The following is a 10,466-nucleotide window of genomic DNA, read 5'->3' on the forward strand; positions in this document are numbered from 1 at the left end:
CCTTTTCAGGGACACAAATGAAGCTGGAAACCATCATTCTCAGCAAACTAACACAAGAACAGAAAACCAAACACTGCATATTCTCACTCATAAGTGGGAGTTGAACAATGAGAACACATGAACACAGGGAGCGGAACGTCACACACCAGGGCCTGTCGGTGGGTGGGGGACTAGGGGAGAGATAGCATTAGGAGAAATACCTAACGTAGATGACGTGTTGATGAGTGTAGCAAATCACAATGGCACATGTATAGATACGTAAGTAACAATCCTGCACATTCTGCACATGTACCCCAGAAATTAAAGTATACTTTAAAAAAGAACATGTGTATCAGATTTTTTTCCAATTTATCTATTGAATACTTACATTTAGATATGATCTTATTTCTTTACATTGTTCTTGTGTCTTAAGTTTTTCTCTTTAAGAGTTTTTAATATCACTCCTAAATGTTTTCTACTGCCTCCATAGAGGCTAACAATTTTAATTTTGAGCTTTCCTCCATTCCCTTACATCCTCAAGTCCTTGTAAATAAGGATATTTACTTTTATCTTCATGGATATTGTTTCCCAGGTACAGAAATTGTTCACTGGCAGCAAGTGATAAACCAGTTGGAGAACATGAACTTACTTTTGCAGTGGATCACTGGCTGAGGGACATGAGGAGAGTGGATGGCTTCTCTGCTTCCAGGTTTCTTCATGTACAGGGGAAGATTGTGTTATTCTGCAAGACATAATGAAGCAATTAAAGTTCCATCATCAACTCAGAGTCCACCGGCAGAATATGTATATGACAGACAGCTCGTCAAATCATCAAAGCAATGCTCTGACACCTGCAACAGCCATGTATTCTATGGGTATTTCCCCAGATTCTACTGTTAATTTAGAAGCCCTGGGCTCACTCAGGCATCCCAGACAATCTTCTGTGAAAGTCATAAAATCTGTAATGCACTAAGATTTCTCCCATCCATTCATCCATCATATTTATTTTATTTTGTGAGTACTTTTTTGGCAGGAGTTAGAAGAGAGGGGTATTAAAAATGTATGTTTCCAACATCATCTTCACCATTTTTTTTGTATCCCACTTTATTTTACATATTATAAACCATTTAAGTTAGTATATGGGAAACTCAAAAGGAATGGGTTATTGTCTTTAAACAGGCAAAATGGAAATAATGATCATGATGATGGTGATGATAAAGACACCTTGTTGTCAAATGATACAAAAAAAGGTAAATACACAAAAGTACTAGTAGAGAATAGACCCTGTAATCACATTTATTCATACATTCATTTACTAAGACAACCATTATTTTACAGCATTCACTTTATGTTAGGCACTCTGTTTTTTGCCGAGAATACAAAGATGAGTAAGAAACAATTTCTCCTCTTGAGGGGCTCAAAGTCTGAAATTTTTCATGGCATTAGCTGCAGCACTAACATAGCACTAATAATTAGCATTAATTTTATACCAAGAATATTCTATGTTCACTGCTAAGTGCTCTGCCTGTGTTTTCTCATTTACAAGCATTCAAAATGTTTCTATGAATAGGATATTGTTATTATCCTCATTTTGCAAGTTAGGAAACAAAGGCATTTGGAGACTAGGCAACTTGTCCAAGATCGTGCAACTAGTGTAGAATTCAAATGCAAGTAGTCCAACTGTAGGATCACCTTTCTTGTTTCAATGATGTCTTCTCGAGCATATATAATTTAGAAAGCCATTTAGTAAATAGTAATAATACTAATAATAAAAAAAGAGAGACTTAACCATCATCTAAGCAACAAGTAAGCAGGGAAGAGCACTGCTATGGAAGAGCACCTTTGAGAGTTTTTAGTAATTCACGCATTGATCAATGCATGACATTAATTCCATTGGGCTAGCTGAGAGGTTTGCATTGGAAGGGAGGCACCATGGAAAAAACCAAATTGTAATATAAAAATTATCTTGTTGAACAAGAACATGATAAAACAGGGAAATGTACTGTAGAAAAACTTTCAGTGTTAGATAATTAAGTGCAACTCCTCAAACATAGGAGCAATTAATTTTTTAAAACTCCTTCAGATCATGAGGATTAATATATCAATTCTTATGAAAAACATTTGGGAACTTGAAGAAAATACCAAGTCATTTCAGTGGAAAGAAAAATAATTACCTGAATAATATGAATCACTGAGAATTCTTGATGAACTGAACACACCTTCTTATCTTCATTTTAATCAGAAAAAAGAAAAGAAAGAAAATGTTATTTTAGTTGAGTCATTTCAACATTTAGGCAAATACAGGTATGATGACTTAACAATTCTTAGGTGTAAGAGTTTAGTGTTCCAGTATTACTAACAAGATAGACTTTTGTTAACTTTCTTCTAAGAACTGTTTCTTTTAATATTCAGCACATGTGGCAAAACAAACTTGTCAAGCAAAATGGACCCTATGAACCATGGATAATATAAATTATGTTTGTAGAAAATTCTAAGACAAATTTTTACACATTGCCTTTTCAATAAGAAAACATTTATTGACAGAAGCTGTTGTAGGGAAATTGAGCTTCTTTTTTTTATTGTACTTTAGGTTCTGTGGTACATGTGCAGATCATGCAGGATTGTTGCATAGGTATACATGGCAAGGTGGTTTGCTGTCTCCATCCTCCCGTCACCTGTATCTGGCATTTCTCCCCATGTTATCCCTCCCCAACCTCCTCACCCACAACTCTCTCTCCCCTGGCCGCCACCCAGCAGACCCCAGTGTGTGATGCACCCCTCCCTGTGTCCATGTGTTCTCATTGTTCAACACTCGCCTATGTGTAAGAACATGTGTGTATGATTTTCTGTTCTTGTGTCAGTTTGCTGAGAATGATGGTTTCCAGATTCATTCATGTCCCTACAAAGGACATAAACTCAGTGTTTTTTTTATGGCTGCATAGTATTTGTGGCTTTCATATACAGTGAAAGGTAGGAGTTCTGTTTAATTCTTCTGCATATAGCTGGACAGTTATGCCAGCACAATTTACTGAACAGAAAGTTCTTTTCTCATTGTTTAGTTTTGTCAACTTTGTCAAAGATCAGATGGCTGCAAGTGTGCATCTTTATATGTCGGTTCTCTAGTCCGTTCTTTGGTCGATGTGTCTGCTTTTGTACCAGTACTATGCTGTTTTTGCTACTATAGCCTTATAGTATGATTTAAAGTCATGCTACTGATTCTTGTACATTGACCTTCTATTTTGAAGCTCCACTGAAGCTGTTTGTCAATTCCAGGAGACTTTTGGCAGAATCTTTATGGTATTTGATCTATAGAATCATATTGTCAGCAAAGAGAAATAGTTTGACTTCATCTTTTCTTATTTGGATGCCCTTCATTACCCTCTTTTGCCTAATAACCTAGCTGGGGCTTCCAGTTCTATGTTGAATAGGAGTGCTGAGAGTAAGCTTACTTGTCTTGTTCCAATTGTCAACAGAAATATTTCCAGTTTTTGACCACTCAGTGTGATGTTGGCTGTAGGTTTTTCAGAGATAGCTCTACTTTTCTGAGATATGTTCCTTCAATCACTAATTTGTTGAGAGCTTTATCATAAAGGGATATAGGATTTTTTACTGAAGACTTTCTATCTGTTGAAATGATCATATGGTTTTTCTCATTCTCCTTATGTGGTGAAACTCATTCATTCATATGCATATGCATATGTTGACCCAACCTTGCATCATGGGGATCAAGCTTACTTGATCATGGTGAATTAACTTTTTGATGTCCTGCTAAGTTTGGTTTGATGGTATTTTGTTGGGGATTTTTGTGTCTACAGTCATCAGGCTTATTGTCCTATAGTTGTTTTATTATTAATCATCTTGTGTTTGCCAGGTTTTGGTTCCAGGGCAATGCTGGCTTCATAGAATGAGCTATGGAGAGTCCCTCCTCTTCAGTTTTTTGGAATAGTTTCAGTAGAATTGGTACCAGCTCTTACTTGTACATCTCCTAGAATTCTGCTTTGAATTCATGTGGCCTAGGGATTTTTTTGGTTGGTAGGTTTTTTATTAATGATTCAATTTAGGAACTTGTTATTTGTTTAATTTCTTCCTGATTCCATCTTGGGAGGTTATGTGTTTCCAGGAATTTATGCAATTCCTCTAGAGTTTGATTTGTAAGCATAAAAGTGTTCATAATAGTGTCTGAGGATCTTTTGTATTTCTGTGAGATCAGTTGTAATGTCTCTTTTGTCATTTCTGACTGTTTATTTGGATCTTTTTTTTCCCTTTATTAATCTAGCTAGTGGCCTATTAATCTTTTTAATCCTTTCAATAAACTAACTTCACTTTCATTGATTGTATGGATTCTTTGCATCTCAGTTTGGTTCAGTTTTGCTCTGATTTTAATTATTTGTGTTTGTGCTAGCTTTAAGGCTAGATTATGCTTGTTTTTCTAGTCTCCCTAGATTTGATGGTAGGTTGTTAACACAGCTTTTACTGTGTTCCGAGATTTTGGTATGTTATGTCTCTGTTTTATTTAGTTCAAAGAATTTTTGGATTTCTGCCTTAATTTTGTTTTCTATCCAAATGTCAATTAGGAAGATGTTAAGTTTAAGTGTGCAGTTTCGGGAGATCTTCTTGGTATTGATTCCTATTTTTATTCCACTGTGATCCAATAATATAGTTTGTATGATTTCATTTTTTTTAAATGATTGAGACTTGATTTATGGCTGAGCATGTGGTTGATCTTGGAGTATGTTCTGTGTGCAGATAAGAAAAATGTGTATTCCGAGGTTGATGGGTAGAGTGTTCTGTAGATGTCTATTAAGTCCAATTGGTCAAGTGTCAAATTTAAGTCCTCAATTTGTTTGTTCTCTGCCCCGATGATCTATCTAACACTGGCAGTAGGGTATGGAAGTCCCCCAGTATTACTCCCTGGCTGTCTAAGTCTTTCCATAGACCTGGAAGTCATTGTTTTATAAATTTGGGTGCTCTAATGTTGAGTGTGTATACATTTAGAATAGTTACATATCTTTGTTAAATTGAACATTTTATCATTATGTAATGAATTCCTTGTCCTTTTCTGTTGGTGATAAAGTCTACTTTATCTGATATAAGAGTAGCAACTTCTGTTTTTTTTTTTTTTTTTTTTTTTTCATTTTAGTGATAGATCTTTCTGCAGTTCATTATTTGAGCCTGTAAGTGTTGTTATGTGTGAGGTGAGTTTTTTGAATACAGCAGATGGATGAATCTTATTTATCTAACTGGCAACTTTGTGCCTTTCACATGGAACATTTCAACTGTTTACATTCAAGGTTAATATTTGATATGTATGGTGTTGATCCTATTGTGAAGTTTTTAGTTGGTTGCTTTGTAGTTTCCACTATATGGTTGCTTTACAGGCGCTGTTGGCTATGTACTTAAGTGTGGTTTTATGGTAGCCAGTATCGTTCTTTCATTCCCATATTTAGAACCTTGTATCTCTTGTAAGGCTGGTCTCATGGTAACAAATTTTCTTTGTCCTTGTTTGCCCAGAAAAGATTTTATTTCTTTTTTTACATATAAAGCTTAGTTTGGTGGGATATGAAATTCTCACTTGGAATTTCTTCTGTTTAAAAATACTGAAAATAGACCCATATTTCCAGGCTTCTAAAGTTTCTGCTGAGAAATCTGCTGTTAGCCTGGTCAGGTTTACTTTGTATGTGATCTGACTTTTTCAGTATCTGCCTTAAGGATTTTTTTCCTTAGTGTCAACCTTGGACAGTCTGATGACTATATGAGTTGGTGATGTTCATTTCATATATTATCTTTAAGATGTTTTCTGAATTTCTTGTATCTGAATGTCTATCATCTCTCTTGCAAGATTAGAGAAATTTTTTACTAATTTACTAGTAAATAGGAAATTTACTAATTTCCTATTTGTTTACCTTTTTTCCCTTCTCAGGAATTTTAATAATACATAGGTTTGGTCACTTTATAGAATTTCAAATTTCTCAATTATGTTTGCTTAAAAATGTTTGTTCTTTATTTTTGTCTGACTGTGAAAGATTGATCTTCAAGTTCTAAAATTTTTCTGCTTTGTTTAGACTAATGATAAATCTTTCAATTTTATTTTGAAATTACTTTTTTTTTTTTTCAATTCTAGAAGGTCTGCTTTGCTCCTTTTAGGATTTTTATCTCTTCCTTCATTTTCTGGATTGGGGTAGAAGTTTATTTGTGTTGATTTTCTACCCTGTTTTAGATGTCATTGAGCTTCCTTGCAGTCCTAGGTTTGAATTCTTTATTTATTTCCGAGTTTCCATTTTGGTTAGGATTCATTACTGGAGAGCTGGTGAGAGCCTTTGGTGAATCCTACATTCAGATTTTTCCTGATGCCAGAGTTCTTGTGCTTGTTTCTTCTCACCTAAGAACACTGGCACATACTTTTCTAATTATTTTCATGCAAGAAGGATTTTTTCCTTTCTTTCCGTATAATATTATTATTTCCTTTAACTTTCCTTTTTTTTTCCTTTTCCCTAGGTGGTGTGACAGTAGAGAAAGCTGAGTATGATATATTTATTGGCTTTGCTTCTATAACCCTGCACACTTCTTTCAACAGATTTTGTATTGGGTGGTGCAGCTTGACTTACAAGCCAGTAGAGAGTGCTTATGGGTAGCAGCTATCTGCAGCCAACATAGCTGAGTGTATCATATCTTTGTTTACTGGGTCTCAGAAGCTCTCTGTTACCTAAGGCAATGAGCTGATTCATGGAGTGCACAGTGATCTGAGCTCCTGCTCCACCCTGGGAGATTTGAAAACCAAGATTAATATGGCCAGATTAGGCAGGACAACCTACAGGTCCTCCAAAGGCAGGCACAATCACCAGTGCTGAGTGAGAATCCAGAGCGCAGACACTAAGCAACCAGAGGCCAGCCTAGACATGGAGCTGTGAAACCTCCTGGGCCCCGAGTTCTCTTTACAGCAAGTGGGGCAGCCTGAATACTTAATCCATGATAGTGAGTGCTCCACATATCTGGATATCTGTCTGGGCATACACACACACACTAGGATCTCTGCACAGGAAGAGTGGGGTGGGTCTGGTGGTGGTTCAGGAAAGCATGTGCTCTGAATGCCTGGAGATCTGCTTAGGGGTGGGGCAGAGGATCCCACTGCACCATAATCTATGTCTGTGAAGGCTGGTGTAGCTTAAGCTGCTGGCTCAGGCAAGTGAGTGCTCCAAATTCCTGTAATTCTGCCTGGTGATAGAGAGGGCTCTACTGCACCATGATTTCAGCAGAGTAGCCTGAGGTATCTAGCAATGACACATGCAGAGTGGTTCCAGGTCATCAAGTTGGGCTTGTCTTCAAGTCTTGTCACTCAGAAGAAACCACAACAGTAGCAGTTCTCCTGCCACCTCAGGTATGTGAGAGGGAAGAGCACAACTCCAGAATTTACTACTCAGGGGCTTTTCACAGTTCTCGCAGTTGAGGCCCCTCACTCACTCCAGAACAAGTCCTCCAAACTCTTGCCCCAAACAGAAATGTCTGTACAGCCACACTGCTGTGTTGCCAAAGAATGGATAATTTTGTATGATCTGGGATGAAAAATGGCATCTTGCTGTCAGTCCCAGATCTGGAAAAATGCCTGCAGCCTCTCCTGGTGTCATTCCTTCTCAGTGCCTCCAAGCCACTCCACAAGTTAGCTCCAGTGCTTGGGAGAAAGTGTTCTCCCTCAGTCTGGATTGTCTGACTCTTTGGTGGAAAAGTGAGTCATAGAAGGAGGCTCTCCGTCTCTTTCACATACTGGGGTTTCACTCACTTTTATCAGCTAGGCGCTTCATGGGGGCTGTTCACCCATGTTCTCCTCCCTGGGAACTGGAGTATCCATAATTCCAGTGTGTTCCCATTTTCCTTTTAAACATCAAGCTTACAGAGTTGATGTTTTTGCACTGTCTTGCTATTTCCAAGTAGCTGATGCAGACTAAAAACCTCTAATCCACCATCTTGGGGGGGGGGGGGAAGGAAATACAAACACTAAAATAGTTTAAAATTTACAGAAAAGTTGCAATTATAGTACAAAGATTTCCTGTATGGAGAGGAGACCATATCCAGTTCTCCCTATAGTTCCCCCCCCCTTTTTTTTTATTACTATGGTATATTTTTCACAAATAATGAATAAGTCATAATACATTAGGATCAACAAAAGTTTATACATTATTCAAATTTTCTCAGTTACCTAATGTTCTCTTTTCCTCTAAGATCTCATCCAGATACCATGTTATATTTAGTTGTCTTAGTTCCATAGGCTCCTCTAGACTGTGAGTTTCTCAGACCTATCTCATTTTTTTATGAACTTGACAGTTTTGAGGAGTACTGGTCAGGTATTTTGTGAAAAGTTCATCAACTGGAGTTTGGCTGATGTTTTTTCTCAGAAGTAGATTGGGGTCATGGGTTTTAGAGAGGAACACAGAGGTAAACTGACATTCTCTTCTCCTTGATTTTTAGCTGCATCCAAGAGTACAACTGCAAGCAGATCGCCAGACATTCAGAGCACATGCTTGCCCAAACCAGCAGCCTGACCCACCCCACTCTTCCTGGGCAGAAATCCTGCTCTGTGTGTATGTGTGTGTGTGTGTGTGTGTGTGTGTCTGTGTGTGTAGGGCCCTCTACTCTATCACCAGGCAGATACTATCAACTTGAGTTATCACGATGATGCTAACTTTACACATCTGCCTGAGACATTGTTTTTACAATATCTCATCATCAGATTTCTGTAGAGATACCTGTTTTCTTAAGTTCCTCTTTTTTAACTGTAAAGTTAATTTTTAATATTTTCTCTTTTTCATACTGCACCTTTGGGAGAAGATCACTATGTGTAGCCTAACATTAAGGAGTGGTGAGTTATGTTGCGCCATAAATGCATGTACATAAATTACTTGGGATCCTTCTATATGTGGTATTTATTTATTCTACCCATTTATTTATTTAATCATTTAGTTATATTAATATGAACTTATGGATATTTGTTTTGTACTTTGTGTTATAAACCAGTATTCCTTTACTAATTACTACATTTTTTCTAGCTTTGGCCATTGAGAGCTTTTTCAGTTGACTCCTGTGTCCCACTGACATACCCCTGTTAACGTGTGTGTGAGTGCACGTGCGGGGGGTGTTTGAAACACTTTCTCCCTTTCTGGCACTATAAGATGTTCCACAGGCATCTTACATTTCCTCATTCAGCCATAGAATCAATCATGTCTCCGAGAAGCCCTGGTTCATTTTATTGGAGAATGATGTTGTAAAGAAAGATTTGGGCACTTAGAGTGTTCATTGCCACTGAGAAACCCGTGCTTCTAGGCCCTCTCACCTAACAGAGCAATATACATGTATATAATAAATTTTATATATACCTATATCTGTAAATACTTATACATCTATTCTCCTGTATTTCTTCTGTATTTGTATTATACTGATTATACTGATATCTCCAATCTAATTCACTACTTCACAAATCATAGACACTTTCTCCCCTTACTGAGCTTTTATAAAAATAATTACAGAAGTGTATTTTGTTTTTTTTTTCTATTACTGAAATACTTTATTTCAACTTTTATTAAACCAAATCCAGTAACTTTAGCAATGCCTTACTAGAGGGTTGTCTTACAACTGAACCTTCATTTCTGGCGGGGAAGAAACCATGGCTTCAGGCACATGACTGAAGTTTGGCCATGTTCCATCATTAATGTTCCAACATCACTAGGGACACAAAGCTCAGCATGAGGACTTCTACCCAAATCTCACTACAACAGGTGAGAACTGCCTGATCATATCTATGGAACTTTTATTTATATTTCAATAAAGCGTGGTTGAAAGGGAAGTTTGGGAGGATTTCTTTAAAAATCTACCATTTAACAAATATGAAAACGGAGACAGAGTATAGTCTGCATTTGAAAGAAAATGATTAGAGAATTTCATTTTACATATACTCAAAATGGCCTATAAACAGAGCTGTTCTAAGAATAAGCTGAACATAGTCTACTCTCACCTAGGATAATGACTCTTGTCATTGACTTTTCCCTATGTTAAGTAAATGAGAATCATTTTTACCTAGTTTCCACTCTTATCCTCCACTCCTTTGGAGCCTCTGAAAAATCTACATGTCCCAGCGCATTTCAGTCAGTCAGGGAGTGAGAGTGATACTTCACTTGTAGGCTGAGGGTGGTGAGTAAAATCCCAGGTGACCTTGCAGCAACCTCTTACCCTAAGGGGAAGCAAAAGTATATATGTTATGTCTTGCTTTTGTTTATTTAATAAATGGCAATTTCTGTTAGCTTTCAGCCACTTTGAAATGTACAATTTCAATTTTAGCTTAAAAAATCACACATTGTACATAACCTTTTATTACTATTGCTATTAAATTAAATGACATAGTTGAGTGGTTGTAGTTCTGTGTGTATTGAGTGATTCTGGAAATAAATGATAAATTTTGTAATGAAAATTAAATGGTATTGAAAGAGAAAATACCTGCTAGT

General features: G+C 36.9%; 1 long non-coding RNA gene across 1 annotated transcript; it reads right to left on the reverse strand.

The window, feature by feature from the left end:
- Positions 1–306: 306 nt before the first annotated feature.
- LOC116549705 lies at positions 307–10,236 on the reverse strand. The gene is made up of 3 exons (XR_004268018.1): positions 10,042–10,236; positions 2,154–2,206; positions 307–721 (listed from the first exon to the last, which is right to left on the reverse strand). It is a non-coding gene; the product is annotated as an uncharacterized LOC116549705 (long non-coding RNA).
- Positions 10,237–10,466: the final 230 nt, after the last annotated feature.

This window comes from Sapajus apella, unplaced genomic scaffold (genome assembly GCF_009761245.1).
Source record: "Sapajus apella isolate SASKATOON/1434 unplaced genomic scaffold, GSC_monkey_1.0 scaffold6, whole genome shotgun sequence".
In the NCBI taxonomy this organism is placed as follows: Eukaryota; Metazoa; Chordata; class Mammalia; order Primates; family Cebidae; genus Sapajus; species Sapajus apella.